Here is a 16,006-nt window from a genome sequence, read left to right as displayed (position 1 = left end):
CATGTTTTCTGTAGTCATCTGCCATATCTTCTCTAAAGTGAGCTATAAGCTGAAAAAAACTAAAGGTAAAAAAAAGAACAGTTCAAACTCTTTATCTTATATCATTAGTTTTCAGTGATGTACATCAATGCATTGTTATATCTCTTGCAGTTTATTTTCCTACAGGTGTGACACTTGTCCCAATCCCAATTCAACCCTAAGATTTAAGAGTTAGTTTCTTCTTTTGTGCTTATTTAAGTTTTGTTTTATTAGTGCTTTCATACTTGCCCTGGTAAGCCTGCAGCAGGTGGACAATTCAATCCCTTTATTGTATTTTATTTATTGTCATTGACGCATAGACTTAGTTTCATGGTCATTTAAGCAGATCTTGTTTGTTGTTGTTTTTTAACATGTGGTCAAAATCATAGCGCTATATTTCCATTAGGCAATGTCTGCAGACATACAGACTCATAGAAAATACTCAAGAGAATTGTTGTGAGACCTCAGGTTCCTCCAGTTTCACTCTGGGACAGACTTCTGCCTTTGTCTGCCCAGGAATCTCCAAAAGTTGATTCTGTACATCTGAACGTAGCGTTTTCAGTGGGAGAAACATTTCTTCACTCATCCAAGTGATTTCTTCAGTCTCAGCTGACTGCAGGTTTTCCCAATCTTATAAACAGTACATTTGCACATTGACTGAAACCAGCCCACTGAAGGAACAATGGGCTGGAAGGAAATGTTTCTCTCACTGAAAATGCTACATACAGATGAACAGAATCAACTTTTGGAGATTTACTTACCTGGATGATTGAGCATGCATCAAGATGTCTGACTATGTTGGGATTGGGCCTTTTACTGTCATTGACAATAGTAAAAAGTTGTAACTTTAAAAGCTATTTTTTTTTTCAACTCTAGAGATAACATTCACTCCTTTTGAATTTGAATACGCGCTGCCAAACAAGATAAGAGGAAAACTACTGAGTGGACCTCTGATTAAAGAATTTCTACCAAACTACAACTGCAGCTGAACAAATGAGCTGTTGGTGGAACTTTATACTCTGAAATATTGATAAGTAAGATTTAAATAAGATTTAAAGGATGAGACAGCTCAGCACAGCATGTTGTTAACTTCACACATGAAGTGGTTCAGTCCAGTCAGTCTTCAGTTTTGCAGCCATCGTCCCCATCCTGCTTCTTTGACTGGTCGTCACGGTAACTCTGGACTTTCCTCCACCGAATCCTGAAGTCTGTCAGTCCTTCTGACAGCATGAGGCCTGACAGCTGGACAAAATGTGCCGATGATGAAAAACATGAAGCATAGTTTGAACTTGTGTCAAGTTTGTGTTGGTGACTGAACTGCTGACCTGCTGTGAAACCTGCTGCTGGATCTCTGTGCTGTGCATGTCTGCCTCTGACTGAAGCTTCATTTTCACCACTGTTTGCTTTGTCACTGCTAAAAATGAACCACATATAAAAACACAAACATTAGTGTTTTACATGATGACAGGATCTTACAGTGTTTGCATTCTGGACCTCACCTGTGAAACAGAAAAAAGAGAGTCTCAACCCACAGAAGCCATCAGCCCATTCCCCTGACATTAAATAAAATGCTCCACAGTACTCAATTGAATTGAGGTTATCAGGCTGATAAGACATCCAGTTAGTGAATGTGGAGGTTGTGTTGTCAGACCAGGCCCAGGGATCCCTGTAGAGACCAATCCACACATACTGAACCCCTGATCCATTCAAAGTGAGCGTGATGTTGGATTTCTCCTCTTTGCTTCTTATACTGGTCAGGTCTGTGTGGTATGTCCTGCAGTACGACTGAGCCGCTGACCAGGAGCGGCTCTCCTTCACTAAGATGTAACTTGTATTTTTGGCTGTGAAAGATTAAAAAAAGGATTAATTTTGAAACACACATTTTGAATCTCATAAAATTGTAGGATAACTAGGGTAACAAATCTATTTTCCTACCATTGTAACACAGGAAAGGGTAAGAATCTCCACAGGGTCTATCATTCATCTGTGTTTGTCCCTGAAGAGCCACACAGTATTCCTTTGGATTTTCATTGTTTGGTTGCCCGTTAGCCCAGATCAAAAATTCATGTGTGCTGCCAACATAAAAAAGTTTTCCCTCCATGGACCACTTCCAGGTGTAACGATCATCATAGAGACCTGTCCAAGCCCAAGCATTGATCCTTGGTGAAATTGAGAAAAGCAGTTGGTTGATGTTGCTGTTGTAGATGGTGACCAAGTCAGTGAAGTGTTCTCTGCAGTAACTCTGAGCTTCAGTCCAGGTCATTAGCTGGTTCACAAAGTGGTATTCTCTGGAGTGGGGAGGAAGAGTGGAAAGTCCTCCTGAGAAAAATAAAACGTTTTTATTGTGGAAACTGAATCACTGCAAAAGACTGAAAACTTACAACCATTGAAATTGTCACACAGTATTTGGTTTAGTATTCAACCTTATTGTCATTACACAGCGAAATACAGTTTGCAACTAATCAGAAGTGCAACTGCAATAAGAGAAGATCATATACAGATAAGAAGAGAGCAAATATACAGATGTACTAAGGGCAAATGTATAGATATACTGATATATACAGATGAGGTTTGAATAATGGTATAGTTATGAACAGATTATGTACAGAGAGACAAATTATACAGATGAACTACAGAGTAATGTACAGATGTGCTGCTGTATACAAATGTACAGATATACAGATATCTGTATAGCATAGAGATGTTTTATATTGCTATACAGATGGGCATATATACAGATGTTCTATGAAGAAATATACATATGTGCTGCATATATACAGGGAGTGCAGAATTATTAGGCAAGTTGTATTTTTGAGGAATAATTTTATTATTGAACAACAACCATGTTCTCAATGAACCCAAAAACTCATTAATATCAAAGCTGAATGTTTTTGGAAGTAGTTTTTAGTTTGTTTTTAGTTTTAGCTATTTTAGGGGGATATCTGTGTGTGCAGGTGACTATTACTGTGCATAATTATTAGGCAACTTAACAAAAAACAAATATATACCCATTTCAATTATTTATTTTTACCAGTGAAACCAATATAACATCTCCACATTCACAAATATACATTTCTGACATTCAAAAACAAAACAAAAACAAATCAGCGACCAATATAGCCACCTTTCTTTGCAAGGACACTCAAAAGCCTGCCATCCATGGATTCTGTCAGTGTTTTGATCTGTTCACCATCAACATTGCGTGCAGCAGCAACCACAGCCTCCCAGACACTGTTCAGAGAGGTGTACTGTTTTCCCTCCTTGTAAATCTCACATTTGATGATGGACCACAGGTTCTCAATGGGGTTCAGATCAGGTGAACAAGGAGGCCATGTCATTAGTTTTTCTTCTTTTATACCCTTTCTTGCCAGCCACGCTGTGGAGTACTTGGATGCGTGTGATGGAGCATTGTCCTGCATGAAAATCATGTTTTTCTTGAAGGATGCAGACTTCTTCCTGTACCACTGCTTGAAGAAGGTGTCTTCCAGAAACTGGCAGTAGGACTGGGAGTTGAGCTTGACTCCATCCTCAACCCGAAAGGCCCCACAAGCTCATCTTTGATGATACCAGCCCAAACCAGTACTCCACCTCCACCTTGCTGGCGTCTGAGTCGGACTGGAGCTCTCTGCCCTTTACCAATCCAGCCACGGGCCCATCCATCTGGCCCATCAAGACTCACTCTCATTTCATCAGTCCATGAAACCTTAGAAAAATCAGTCTTGAGATATTTCTTGGCCCAGTCTTGACGTTTCAGCTTGTGTGTCTTGTTCAGTGGTGGTCGTCTTTCAGCCTTTCTTACCTTGGCCATGTCTCTGAGTATTGCACACCTTGTGCTTTTGGGCACTCCAGTGATGTTGCAGCTCTGAAATATGGCCAAACTGGTGGCAAGTGGCATCTTGGCAGCTGCACGCTTGACTTTTCTCAGTTCATGGGCAGTTATTTTGCGCCTTGGTTTTTCCACACGCTTCTTGCGACCCTGTTGACTATTTTGAATGAAACGCTTGATTGTTCGATGATCACGCTTCAGAAGCTTTGCAATTTTAAGACTGCTGCATCCCTCTGCAAGATATCTCACTATTTTTGACTTTTCTGAGCCTGTCAAGTCCTTCTTTTGACCCATTTTGCCAAAGGAAAGGAAGTTGCCTAATAATTATGCACACCTGATATAGGGTGTTGATCTCATTAGACCACACCCCTTCTCATTACAGAGATGCACATCACCTAATATGCTTAATTGGTAGTAGGCTTTCGAGCCTATGCAACTTGGAGTAAGACAACATGCATGAAGAGGATGATGTGGACAAAATACAAGAAGTAACAAAGTATAAATAATTTGTTATCGTACTTAAGTAGAATTCAGGTATTTTACTTTTACTCCTTACTGTTTTAGATAGATTTCTGCCCTTTTATTTTTTATAGCTTTTGATCTATCACAATTCTTGGTTCAATATGTTTGGGGGAAGTTTGTATTTCACATCACCGCGCGCCTTCAGACATCAAGCTTCTTTGAGTCTAAATGGAGGGAAAATAACATAAAAAAGTCTCCTGGTGAATGACCTATATTTTTTATTGTATTTTAGTTCTATTTCTTTTTCTCTTCTCTGTAGTTAAACTGCAACAACTATGTGTAGTGCAACCATGTACAATGAGAGGAATAGAAATATTTTCCTGCTATTATTTGCTGCTATTAGTATAATCATCATTAATATTTCATGATTGAGAGTGATGTTGCATTCAGATGCATTCAGATGTTCAAATATATTGGTATTATATAAGTCTTTATTATAGGTCCAGTAAGAACCACTTTAAATTGTTGAGTTGAATCTATAATTTAAAGGTTTTTGAATGTTTTGTATTCTTATACTGAAGTCTTCAGTGGGTGAGAAGCTGACTGCAGGCTGACAGGAAATGCGTCTGCAAGGCAGGTTTTGCAGAAGTGAAACCGAAAGCAGAGCGAGTGCAAGCCAAAGAGTAGGGTGTTTATTATGCATTTATCTTTGATTTAAGCTTTTAGTAGAGGCTTTTGATCAAAACATTAATTCAGTAGAGTACACATACATAGTCTTGGTTCGGACATACACGTAACCACACACACACTTAGTTAGAGGGATCACTGATAGGGGAAAGTTCAAATTGTTTTGCTTGGGGTTGCTGTTAGACTATATTAGGAGGAGCAAACATATTGGCAGATCTGAGAAGGAAAACCTGTGTTATGAAAATGATTTTAATCTTTTATACATGATTGCATTGGAGCTTATTAAAGAGCTGTGGCTCCTGGTCAAGTGAAGGTCAGAAACTCTTGGCAGGCGTTATGATCTGCCAATACACGGTGAGGAGGACAGGAGCTCTGAAAGAAATTGCAACACACCTGCTTACATGACATATGCCTGGAGTTATATCCTTATATCCTTATATTCTTTAGAGCTAAGAGTTAAGTTTGTATCATTTATCACTTATATCCTTTTGAGTAAGTCTTAAGTTCATTTATGTTCAGTTTGAGTAAGTTTCCTTCATGGTTTGAGTATCATCATTTGAGTGTGACATTTAGAAGTCACACATAGTTTAGCTGTGCACGAGCACAGGCCTTATGTCTGGCTAAGACGAGAGGTGTGAGGTGAGCCGGAGTGCAGACGAGGTCATGACACATACATAGCATACACTGCAGACACACACACACATGCACACCATAATAGATCTATTTTGGTAGGGCAGAAGTGAAGATGTGTTTTTACTGCAAATGCAGAATTGTGCCGACGTACTTAGAGGAAGTGCAACAGATCTCCCACAGGGAAGCGACAGCGAAGACGAGCTGAGGGGAAGCACCGACCCGAAGACAATGTTCTTTAAAACTATGTTAAAGGTTGTTGACAGAACATTTGTGGTTTTGAGCTGACGTATGCTGTATTAAATCTGCCTAGCAACAGAAAAGGGGGCAGTACTATCTTAACCCTATAAAACCGTTGTCTGAATATGGTAAAGACAGTTCGATACTGATTGGGTTGTTGAACTCACACATGTGTAATTCATTAAAATGCCGTCTGAATTGCACACGCCTGGATCTGTGGTTATTTATGGATTCCTCTCTCAACATTGAACCCTAACAACAACTAATATAGTACAACTAATAATACATGTATTACAGCATTTTTGGAACATAACTTAAAAGGATTGAGTCACTTTTTCTGTTTAGCAAAACTCAATATTTCTTTTACACTTTTGTAATCTTTTTAATTACACATTAAAAAGTATCAAACTGCATTTGATACTGTTGACCACAACATATTACTCAAACGACTGGAGAACTGGGCAGGTCTTTCAGGAACTGTACTAAACTGGTTCAAAACATACTTAGAAAACAGGAAATACTTTGTATCAATAGGTAACTTCACATCTGAGCAGACAAGTATCACATGTGGTGTTCCCCAAGGTTCCATCTTTGGACCCCTTCTGTTTAACATTTACATGCTCCCACTGGCACAGATTATAAAGAACAACAAAATAAACTATCATAGCTATGCAGATGACACACAAATATATATCACAATGTCACCAGGAGACCGAGGCCCTGTACAGGCTCTTGGTAAATGCATTGAGGAAATTAATGACTGGCTGTGCCACAATTTTCTCCAGCTAAACAAAAACAAAACTGAAGTAATAGTCTTTGGTGCCAAAGAAAAACGATTACAGGTCACCAGAGAACTTCAATCTATACACCTAAAAACCACAAACCAGGCGAGAAATTTGGGTGTAGTGATGGATGCAGACCTAAACTTAGAAAAACACATTAAGACAATAACAAAATCAGCTTACTATCACCTCAAGAATATTTCAAGGATAAAAGATCTGATGTCTCAACAGGACCTGGAAAAACTAGTCCATGCATTCATCTTTAGTAGGCTTGATTACTGTAACAGCATCTTTACAGGTCTACCTAAAAAATCAGTCAGACAACTACAGCTCACTCAGAACTCTGCAGCTCGAGTCCTCACTAAGACCAAAAAAGTGGACCACATCAGTCCAGCTCTGAGGTCTTTACACTGGCTGCCTGTCTGTCAGAGGATAGACTTTAAAGTTCTGATGCTGGTCTATAAAGCTCTGAATGGTTTAGGACCAAAATACATCAGTGACCTCCTGACCCAGTATGAACCTTCCAGATCTCTCAGGTCATCTGGATCCGGTCTGTTATCAGTTCCCAGAGTCAGAACCAGACACGGAGAAGCTGCATTCAGCTTTTATGCTCCTTATATCTGGAACAAACTCCCAGAAAGCCTCAGATCAGCTGAAGCACTCAGTTTATTTAAATCCAGGTTGAAGACTCACCTGTTCTCAGCTGCATTTGAATAAAGCACCAAATCCACTCTTAAGTTTAAATTTCAAAACCTACTTTTTAACTACTGATTTTATCTACTGTTCTGATTTTATCTACTGTTTTGATATTTGATTTTATATACTGTTTTGTTTGTTTGTTTGTTTGCTTGTTTTAATCAAATTTAAATCATGCTTTTTATTTGTTTTTGTTTTTAATGTCTCTGTAAAGCACTTTGAATCACCTTGTTGTTGAATTGTGCTATATAAATAAACTTGCCTTGCCTTGCCTTGCCTTACACAAAAATCAAAGATCTGGACATGAAAAATTCAAGAAACATGTCAGAGAAAACGTAAAAATTTTAAGGCAACCAATTGCTTCAGTACCCCACCAACCAATCTGTTCCCTGATTGGTCAAAATTCGTACTGGTAAGCTTATTTACAAGTACAAAATATTTATGACCACGCTTTGAGCCCATAAGGCTGGTCTGGCCAGCAACCCGACCTTAGGCTTTGCAGATGTTACGGCTGGATAGCCGGTGTGTTTAAGGTACGGACCCAAAAAGCCGACACAGGACAACTGAACTGAAGTTAAACAAAAAGCGAGCCTTTATTGTGGCTGTTAAAATAAACATCAAAACTCAAACAAAAGTAAACAAGCGGAGAGCTAACTGACAACCTAGCTGAGAAAACTAAATAACTAAGACAAGAGAAAAGAGCCTGAGGTACTATGAAACAACTATGGTTACTGTGACGACTATGATTACTATGAAAACTAAGACTACTATGGCAAGAAAAGACATAAATTGTTTTTACAATGTTTATGTAATATTTCAAAAAAGAAAACAAATAAAAACAAAAACTTGAAGGTGCTTGGGTGCAAAATAGTTGAAGTTGATCAAAAATAATAAGTTGAACTATCTCAAATGAAAGAAAATGCTAGATGAACTTGAATATAATTACAACATTTTAATTCATTAAAACAATTTTATTCAGCAGCATTGTTTTTTAAATTAAGTTTACATCGTTAATTTATTTAATGCCAGTACCAATGTTTGTACCTTTATTGTCTGCAACACACCAGCCAGTTCTTTCCATTTACAGTCATAGTCACTATATTTAAAATCCCTACTCTCATACTTCCTTTCCTTTACACGTCTTCACCTATCCTCCTCCTGTGCCAGCACCAAGCTCATCAACAGCACTGGTGTTGGCAAGTGTTAACTCAGGGTGCTAACAATCCAGTATGGAAATGTAATTCTTATCCACATATTTGATTTGTCACTGATTTAATTCCAGGTTCGAATCCTGATAGAAGTCTTCTTATTTTATCTGGGCTTAGGACTGGCACGAGTGATAAACTGGCTGTTGTTCATGAGAGTAATCCACAGTAACTATTTGGTTCAATAGCTATCATAGAAATAGCTGTAAAAAAGTAAATAAATAAATAAAATACATCCAAATAAATAAATCAATAAATCCAATATTTATTTTTTTATATGTAACATAATTTAAAATGAATATAAGAATCAGGGTATGGCGAGGCAAAGATTTTCTCTCTGTTCTTGTGGTTGATGTGTTAATGAATAGTTTTTTTTTTTCAACTGTACATGTAATCTGATTACCCAAATTACATCAGTCTGCCTTAGTGTGTTTGAAAGCTATATTTCAAATGTTTAAGATATTAATATTACTGACCTGAGAGCAGCAGGATGAGCAGTGAACACCTTCCATCCATTCTTGGAATCTGTATAACAGATATAGTCATAATTATTATTGTACCAAAATTTTTATCACACATTTTTAACATTAATGTTTCTTATCTCCAGTCTAATAAATTGCTTAGTATACAGTAAAGCTTACAGTAAAGTAGCTCATCTTATCATCTGCTGACTGGGGCTGACTTTTAACAAGATCTTTATTTGATCTCTTAATATATTTTACTGTCAAATGAGGACATCAGGAGGGAGTGAACTTTCTGTAGAAAGTGAAGACATGTGGAGTTATGGAAATGGTATGGTAATAAAAATGTTTTAATAAATGTTAATTAATAATATTATTGTATTCATGTAGATCAGCAAATGCTGTAAAAACTTTTATCTAAACTATTACAGTATTATGTTTAGTGCATTTTCTGAACTTTGATCAAAGGCAAAACCAGTTTATTGATTATCACCTTACCTTTTCTAATTCTGTCCTATCTATAATTTTTAAAAAAGGTAACAAGTGGACTTGCAGATGTTCTATAAAGCCAACACGTTTTTTATGTCATCAAATGTTTTTTTGCAGTGGCAAGTAAACTTTAAGTAACTTTAAGTAAGTAAACTTTTATTTAATGAGTTTCTATGATATATTGACCAATAAAGCATTTTATAATGCTCATGTTTCAAAGAGTTTTATTGACAGTAAAACAAGTACATGTAGTTCTGTGAGTTGTGCTGCTCCGAAAACTAAATATGGTGGTATTTTTGCCCATGTGTCCATACCTGTGCTTGTCCAAAAGAAAACATATCTGGAAATGACGCACCTCTCGGCTTAAAGAAACACAAGCAAGGTTATACAAAGGTGAATCTACTTCACCAACATGCAAATCATTAGGGAAATTAAGCTGTTAAAGCAGGTAAAAACCTAAGAGCAAATAAGGTCAGACATGTTTCTAGGAACAGACAACAAGGGTGTGAGTAGCAAGAAGTGGGGAAGGATTATGAAGTCTGTGCTTGTCATTTGTCTTTATGATTCAGGGCACCGTACAGTTATAGGGGCAATTCATTGTTTTCATCTTTATGTCTGGTTTTCAGCAGCAGCCGATGCTTATGATTGTGCCAGAACACATTTGAATCAACACCTTGAGCATTTCAGATTTCACACAGGTTGTTGGTTGTTACACTCTGTAAATGGAATGAAGGTGAGTGTAATTAACCCTCTGTGTGCCGCATCTCCAAATCACATGACTGATTTGAGCTGCCATAGCAACAAGCTGCAGCCACACTGAGTCTCTGTTTTGAAAGTTCAGACTTCAAAGTGTAAACCAGTCATTACATTTTAATGACAGGCCACTAAAACCAGAGTTATGATTAAAAAAATATATATAAGCGATGCTTTTTTCTAAATACTATTGTTATACAGTAAGAGTAACAGTAAACAGTAAAAAAAGAAGCATTTTCTAAGGACAGCACAAAAACAGTAACGAAAGAAAAAAAGCCACCTCTTTACAGTTGGTGGAAAAATGTAACATGTTGAACAATTTTTAAAAAAAGGCAACACGTGGGATTTGGTTGTTTAGGGAGAGAGGAACGTTTTGGGAGTAACAGCAGAAAGAGAGAGAGAACGAGTGAGAGAGAGTTTTGAGATGTGAGAGATTTGTGAGGTTTAGTGAGAAGTGTGTAGCTACACTCTTAGAAAGGATGTGTTAAAAAATGACACAAAAAATGTGTTGTTACACTATTAACACATTTTGTGTGAATTTTAACATAACATGTGTAAGAAAATGTGTAAACATTGAAAAAATGTGTAAAAAGCTTAACACACTTGATGTGTTGCACAGTTTAACACATTTTGTGTGTTATTTTCGGAATCTAACAACAGGACCTAAAATTAGCAGCGCAGTAATTTGATGCTAGCCCTGTGTTTAGTGAAATAAATTGTAGATGAACAATGTATTATAAGTATATTAACTGAATAAATAAAATGTTTAGTTATTGTTTGTTTTACATAATCCTTTTCTTATTACTTTCAACAAATAAAACATTTTATAATGTAATGTGGACCAAGGTGTGTATGGTGTACTAAAATTCTGAAAGAGGATTAATTTTTTATTTCTCAGTGTGTATGGCATACCAATTAATGGCCGTGGCTATAGTATAAGCATAAGTATCCACACAGAACAGGCTTAATTTTGACCGTAACATGTGAACGAGGGCAATACAATTGAAGCAAAAGTAGAAAATGAAATGAGTAAGAACACACATGCTGAAAATTGAAACAAATTCTGCCCAGCAACATGACATACCAGCGGCGGGAAGGGGGCGCTATCTTTTCGCGCCACTGAGACAAAGGAGACAAAGATGGAGGTTACGTCGCCTAGTATGTTGTCAGACCTTACAGTAAGTATAATTTACCAGTTTATCTTAATGTACTGAAAATATGTCGGGTTTCTGGAAGAATGTGAAACTTTGAATTTATATAAAATATAGGAGTTATATAGGAGTTTTGAGTTTAAGTTAATTACTGCTTAACTATACCTAGCTAACCTTAATGTAACAGTCTTGCTAACATATCCTACTCTTAATTTTAGTATTAGTTCTTGGCTTTAGTGCCATACTTCATTAGAGTAAATGTGTTTTGGTAGTATTTTTATGTATTACTTTATTCATGTATTTATCTATTTACTTTATTTATGTATTAGAGTATTCAGAAATTGCTCTTAGAACCAGTGTTGTAGTTGAGCTAGCGGCTCCGACAGGCATTCTAGTGTCTATGAGCAACGCCAGAGTCAGCGCCTAACCGTAGTAGTGTTGTGTAAAATGACAATATTGTTGTTAGCTCTGAATATAGCAAATGTAGTTATCACCGAGACCATTCGTTTGCTAGCACAGAATAGGAATAAAGACTGAGTAACTTTAACATGAAATATACCTCATATTGACAGAGATAATTATTTTTTAAGCAGTTAAAGCAGTTTTTGCATCTAGTATGATTAACTAAAGTATGTGCGCATTCCTTTTTAAGGGTTATTGCTGGAAACATGCTCTGATATAGTTTCTTTTTTATGCAGAACTTCTGAGGAAGTAATAGTCAGTGTTATTTAAAAAAAAACAACAGCAACTTGACCATGCAAATTATCTTACTTATTCAGCCATGTGTTTCTTTTTTTTCAGCACGCATATGACAACTTAGAATCTGTCAAAGTCCTTGTAACCACTTTTATAGATGAGAAGTAAATTTTTGTAAAGTAAATTTAGCATTTTAATAATGTAAATTCCACTACATACTGTAAATTGCACTTGTTCCCACTTACTATGTATCTTTTTATCTCATTATTTATTAGAGCTTTTTTTACTCAGTTAAAATTGCTCAGCTGTTACCCATATACCTGTGTCCTTTCTTCCTCAGGAGCATTATTATGATCCAGTCTCCCATTATGGATTCCTAAACTGCGCAACCTTAGACGGAATCTCGACCAGGGGCAGAGACGTTATAAGTAGCGAAAAGTGACAGATGACTGTGGTGAAGACAAGAAGCTCAGGCAAGAGGATGGGAATACCAGCAGCACAGATGAGTGGGTCACCCTGATCAAAAGATTGCGGCCCTCAGCTGAGAACCTTCCAACTATCATGTCAGGCATGGAGGAAACATACACCAGTCGCAGAGCCTGGATTAGCAAGGACTCCCCCACTGCCGCTGAAATATTCAGAGAGTACCCACGGTTTTTGGACATACCAAGTCTGGTAAGTTGCTTGGTTTCCTGGTAATTGTTTATGTACTCCTTCTTCACTCAGTTGTGTTTTGCATACAAAGTATGTAACAGGAGTGGATACATTTGGAGGTATGTTTATGAGCTCCTAGTGAATATTTTGAAAGTTTTATAATTTCAGAGTTGGATCATTATTCACTGGGCTTTTATTACAATGAGCATCACTTTTCACATGATCCAAAATCTTACTCGTACCACCAAATGACTATAATAGTAGGGACATCAAATGACAATGTAGAAGTACTGCTCATGGAAGTGAAAAACCTACAAAAAAATCACCTAAATCTGTATGAAACTCTGCTTTCAGCAGCACTATTTTCAGCACAAAAAGCTCTACAGGACAAACCGCAGACAGACAAAATAAGAAATTGGCTGCTAGAACATCAGCTAAAAAGTCCTAATTTTTTTCTAAGGGTCTGATGGGACCCAAATCATAGCTAAAATTAATAATGGACTTGTATTCAAATACCACTCCAATTGTTATGTTTCAATGTGTAGGCAAGCTTGATGTGGAAGTGGGTAACAGAAATGTGATACTGTAAAGTTTGATTTTAGCCATACAGCTACCAAATGGGCAGAATGTACTTTTGATTTCATGTATTTAATGCTTTATTTTAAACTTAAACACTGTTTTTTCTCCCCATAAGGTGGACTTGGAGTTTGGCAAGCTTACAGGTGGAAAGACGGATCTCTTTTTACGAAAATGGGAAGCCAGTATCATTCCGAAGCGCACCCCCCCCCCCGCGTGTTAACACACCTGCTTCCACCAGTTGGCGCCAGTCGTTGCAGCCTTAAATCAGCTATAACGCACCTGGTTGATTTTGCACTGGTATGTATTCAGTAAAGTTCACATGGTATTTACCTGAGGAAGGCATTTGTCGACACCTCACTGAATACTTCTCTAAAAATCTATCTTTATCTTCCCCATCTCCAAGCCTGGAACAAGTATTGCATCGTTTTGCAGTGATCCTGAAGCATCATCCACAACACACCAACCCCAGCTGATATGCATCGGTGATCTAAAGAGTGCAACCAGGCAGTACATCATTGTTGCTAAGAATGACAAAGTAACCATTCCTCTGAATGAAGCCCAGAGGTGTGTTGTGGATAAGCTTTTCAAACTGTACTGGGTATGTAACTTGTCCTATCCAGCACTGCTTGTCTTCACCTTCTTTGAGTTTGTCTATGACCTGCTGCTGTCCACCCAAAGGAAAACCAAAGTACTGGAGCTGATTGCACAGATTAAAGCATGCAAGTAAAATGTTCACCTGTCCAAAATGTAGAGAGTCTCTGTTCACAAAGGTGAGAAACCTCATTTGGCGTCTTTGTCAAATACACTGCTTATCGGGACTCTGACCATTTTTATGCCTATGCAGTGGAAAGGTCAGACAATATGAACTGATTGGCTGAAATTTTTGATTTTCTGCCTTTAAATATAGTGACAAGCTTTGATGCTAATAAGCTGTATTTAAACCCAAGGTACATAATTGTATAACCTGGATGCTATATTCGCCAAAATGTACCATATGTTTTTCTGCTTGCATGCAACCGCACATTTGTTGAATGTTGACAATTTGTTGAAGATGACAATTGTTACCTTTAAAAAATTTTAATTCATGTATTGTCTGGACATGATTATATCAGAACATATATATAGATAGATAGATAGATAGATATATGATATTTTGCCCTTTTTTCATTTTTTTTGACATTTTAATGATCTAGAGAGATAGAAAGTTAGTCAGATATGAATTTTGTTTGATTTTGTCAAGTAAAAATTGTGATATAGCTTTGGCTAAAATTGAATTTAAAACATTTTAATTGAAAAGATTCCGACAGCTGTTGTTTATTCAGTTTGTAATGATTTATAATATGCTAAATAAAAAATGGAATTCAATAAATGTATAATATATACCCATCTTTTTTCTCCTTTTTTTTCAAAAATTGAAATGTACACATTTTAATACATCTTTGTGTCAAAATAACACATCCTTGTGTTTACGTTTTTTAACACAGAAGATGTGTTAAAGGAGCAGACACATTAATTGTGTTAAAACTGACGCATCATGTGTTGTCCCTGAGCTGATGCAGCACATGTGTTAAAATTTAACACATCATGTGTCAATTTTAACACATCCCTTCTAAGAGTGTTGTATATTTTGCTCCATTGCGGTTTATTTCACACCTCAAACATTTAGTAAATGTAGGAATGTTTAGCTTATTTTAGAGTTTAGACATGTGTTAGATAGAACGTAGAATTATGGTAGAGACACTGACACTGCCCTGGATATAAATAAAGGCCTGACTGTGTCATGAACTTAGGAGTAGATCTTAGGAGACCCTCCCCTAGTCTGAACTGTGAAACTAAGACAGAAAGGAGTTAATGTTAAGTGGAAATTCCTCAGGGCATACCCAGGTGGGGGTCTCAACATATGTAACTTGATAACTGTGGTCTGGAAGGGAGATGGTTTTTTATGGCCCCTAGGAAGAGACACACACCCACGGTGTTTTAACTGATATACTCCCACACCTATATGCACACTCACTCACGTGCACACACATACACACCGGTATGTGCACACACAGGCACTCACGTGCTCGTGCACATAGACACAGATACAGAGTTTGCAGCACACTGTGGGGGTTTTATGATGGGGTCGCTTCTATAAAGCTGGGTGTAACTAACAAAGAGGTGAAGATTGTTGCAGAGGGACACCGGCCTCGTCTTCCCTTCTAGAAGAATGTATGCTTAAAGAATAAAGAATGAGTAAAGATGCAGATGAATAAAGTTTTGTAAAAATGACTACTGGGTCCGGTGGATCTCTGGAGGCCCGAGGAATAAAAAAGAACCGGGGTAAAACTGATTTCACAACATAAACAATTAAGCAAATACAAGTAATCTGCAATAAATTACAGGTAGTAATAAAATACACTACTAACTCTTTTACACTACGTCCACACGTACACGGGTGTTTTTGACAACGCAGCTGTTTCGTCCACACGTAAACGGCGTTTCGAATCACCGAAAACAGAGATGTTTACGTGTGGCCGAGGAATACAGAGTTCGTCACGCATTTAATTTAATTTAATGAATTATTCCCAGCATTTTGTTTCTATCTTCAAGTTTTACATGCAGTTACTGTCCCTCCATTTACAAAGGCAGAGGCGTCACGGTGTGATTATTTTACGTGTAGTTGTTTTTTTTTTCT

The 16,006-nt window shown here is 37.2% G+C and overlaps 1 protein-coding gene and 1 long non-coding RNA gene across 6 annotated transcripts in view; one reads left to right on the top strand and one right to left on the bottom strand.

Annotated features, from left to right (window-relative positions):
• The window catches only part of LOC100703578 (nuclear factor 7, ovary), a 972,198-nt gene that overhangs the window by 474,027 nt on the left and 482,165 nt on the right, over positions 1-16,006 (bottom strand). The gene's annotated exons all lie outside the window — the stretch shown is intronic.
• Positions 11,174-14,742, top strand: LOC109196435 (uncharacterized). The gene is made up of 4 exons (XR_002057891.2): positions 11,174-11,427; positions 12,437-12,771; positions 13,445-13,626; positions 13,733-14,742. It is a non-coding gene; the product is annotated as an uncharacterized LOC109196435 (long non-coding RNA).

This window comes from Oreochromis niloticus, linkage group LG3 (genome assembly GCF_001858045.2).
Source record: "Oreochromis niloticus isolate F11D_XX linkage group LG3, O_niloticus_UMD_NMBU, whole genome shotgun sequence".
NCBI classification, from domain to species: domain Eukaryota; kingdom Metazoa; phylum Chordata; class Actinopteri; order Cichliformes; family Cichlidae; genus Oreochromis; species Oreochromis niloticus.
This window is presented reverse-complemented; position numbering and strand designations above follow the sequence as displayed.